This window comes from Mustela nigripes, chromosome 14, assembly GCF_022355385.1.
Source record: "Mustela nigripes isolate SB6536 chromosome 14, MUSNIG.SB6536, whole genome shotgun sequence".
In the NCBI taxonomy this organism is placed as follows: Eukaryota; Metazoa; Chordata; class Mammalia; order Carnivora; family Mustelidae; genus Mustela; species Mustela nigripes.
In genome coordinates this window covers 28,594,586-28,597,448 of record NC_081570.1, presented here as the reverse complement: position 1 = coordinate 28,597,448, position 2,863 = coordinate 28,594,586, and positions in this window count along the sequence as shown.

Genomic DNA, 2,863 nt, shown 5'->3' with positions numbered 1-2,863 from the left:
ATCATAATTCTTACTTTGTAACATCACTCCAAAATGCAGAAAGAAGTCCTGTACGAGGCTGTGTGCAAAGTCTGGAATGTAACAGGTGTTCAGAACACAGCTTTAATATACCCTGTATATTGGGAAATAAATAAATAAATGGATGTACAGTCTAATCTACCTGTGGGGGGTGGGGGGGCAATGGCCTGGAGTGCGGGCAGGGCCTGGGGACACCTCCACTGCCCCCTACAGGGAGGGCAGCAGCCCTTCTCTGGGGAAGAACTGTTTTGGGCCATTCCTCCTCCTTGTTCCTTGCCTCACTTCTGCGTTTCAGCTCTTGGCTACCTAGTGGGGAGCCAACGGGACTCAGAACGCCCTCTGGGGTTGTTTGTCTGTCTGCTTTTTATCTCCCAAATGAAAGGACTTGAATACTAGGCTTTGGAAGCAACCAGACCTGGCACTGAATTCCAGAAATTTCCTGTGAATTGTTCTGAGCACAAAAGGGATACTAATGTTCATCATAGAGGTTGTTTTTTAAATAGCTTTTTTGAGGTATGAAACTCACTTGTAAAACCCACTGGCATTAAGCGTACAATCCAAGGATCCTCAGTGAATGTACAGAGCTGCACGACCAGCACCACAGTCCAATTTAGGATGCGTCCATCACCCCCAAAATACGCCTTGTGCCCGTTTGTCGTCCCTCCCTGTTCCTACCCTGAAGCCCAGGCAACTACGCATTTGTGTTCTGTCGCTATAGGTTTGTTTCCCTGGATGTTTCCTGGGAGTGGAATCCTAAGAGATGTGGTCTTTGGTGTCTGCCTCTGTCCGAGGGGTCAGAGGACACTGAGGTCCATCCCCGCCATAGCAGGTCACCTCACCTCCCCGCTTTCTAGAGCTCAGGCCCACTCTGCTACAGGGACACCTCCTGTTTGTCCCTTTACCGGCGGCGCATGGACATTTGGCTTGTTCCTCTGGCATTTGAAGTGTTAAACACCATACTACATATAAAGTGATTAGATCAGGGACGCCTGGGTGGCTCAGTTGGTGAAGCGAAGTGTCTGTCTTCCACTCTGGTCATGATCTCAGGGTCCTGAGATCGAGTCCCTGCTCAGCAGTGAGTCTGCCTCTCCCTCCCCTGCTCATTCTCTCTATCTCTCTCAAAAAAATAAAGGGGCACCTGGGTGGCTCAGTGGGTTGAGCCTCTGCCTTCAGCTCAGGTCATGAATGTGGGGTCCTGGGATTGGCTCTCTGCTCGGTGGGGAGCCTGCTTCTTCCTCTCTCTATCTGCCTCTCTGCCTACTTGTGATCTCTGTCTGTCAAATAAAGAAATAAAAATCTTATAAATAAATAAATAAAAATACCAGATGGCTTTGAATGGATTGAGAGAGAGGGAGAGAGAAATTTCTCTTTGTGGGCTTGCCCAGGGCCAGGCATCTTCAGGAGCCCTTTATGCTACTTTACATCTGGAGTCACCCCTCTGGGGTAGCTAGGGCTGGGATCCGCTGCACTTTACAGAGAAGGAAATCCCGGCTTGGACAGGGCACTGGCTCCACCATGGTCACACCTGGTCACCACAGGCAGGGACAGAGCAGTTTCTCCGGACCGCTCCCTGGTGGAGAGGTCAGGACCTGCCCATGGTCCACAGGGAGCCTGGAGGACACAGCTGGATTTCCTACAGGCCTCCTGTCTGAACACCCAGCACTGGCCTCCGCCCACAGGGCCTGCTGCTTCACGAGCTAAAAAATCACCCCACTACACACACACCCCCTCTTCTGTCTGTCCGCATCCCCACATCCCCCAGGTGTCTCCTAGCCTAAAGCACCTCCCACCTCCGCAGGGCTTAAGAGTTGTGGAGTCCATGATCTACTTTAATCCTCCGGGAACCCCTCAGCCTGGTGGTGCTGGCAGAAAGGCTCAGAGAGGTCCAGAAACTCGCCCAAGCTCGCACAGCTCATGTGTGAGTGGTGGAGCCCAAATTCCAGGGTATCCGTCTGTTTGGTTCCAAAGGCCATTCTCCATCTCTCTCCCTCGGTTCCCCTCCCTCGCAGAGGCTTGGAGCTCCACATCTGGCTCCCAAATGACCCTCCCCTCCCAGGAGAGAAGGCAAAGGCCTGGGGTCCCTGTTGCTGGGGGAGGGTGACAGGGAAAGGGGGCTGGAGGACGGAGGGGGGGCACTGGAGGGGATGGGCAGAGGAACTGGCTGGCCTCCTTCCCTCTGGCTTGGAGGCCCTCCCCAGGGCAGCTGGGTGCTGAGCTGCCCTCTCCTCTCCTCCTAGCTTCTTCTGGGAGACAATGTGCTTCTCATTAGGCTGGCGTTGGGTTTTGCAAACCGCACGTCTAATTGTGAAGGTTTGGGAGTGTGAGTAACTGTGATCTCGTGTGAGGGGAGAGCCGTCAGCCGTCAGGCCTCTCCCACTTCCCAGAGTGAGTCGGGGCTGTGCCCCCAGCTGTCGCAGCCCCAAGTGCTTGACCAGAGGGCCAGGAAACAAACAGGCTTTTTGAGGGGAGTCCTTTAAAGCATGGTGCTGGTGGGATCTGTGACCAGATCACACTGCTTTCATCCTTTCGTCCTTTAGGGGGACGGAAGAAACATCCAGCTATAGGCATCTCTAGTACCCACCCTCGGATTAGGGCTCCCTGAAGGCAGGGCTGGGGCCCCTCATCCCTTTCCAGGACTCTCTCCCTCTGCCTTTCCCCACACCCCAAAGGAGGACATGGGGGGAGGGGCAGTGGCTTTGGAGCTGGTAGGGGTGGGGGACAGGCATCCTGCCCCACCCCCACAGGGTTGGGTTCACAGCAGAGAAGCTGCGTAATGAGCGTGTAACTGAGTTAGGCCCACGGGAGCCTCCAAAGGCTCGGGTTTCTTCCCCACCCCAGCGGGTCT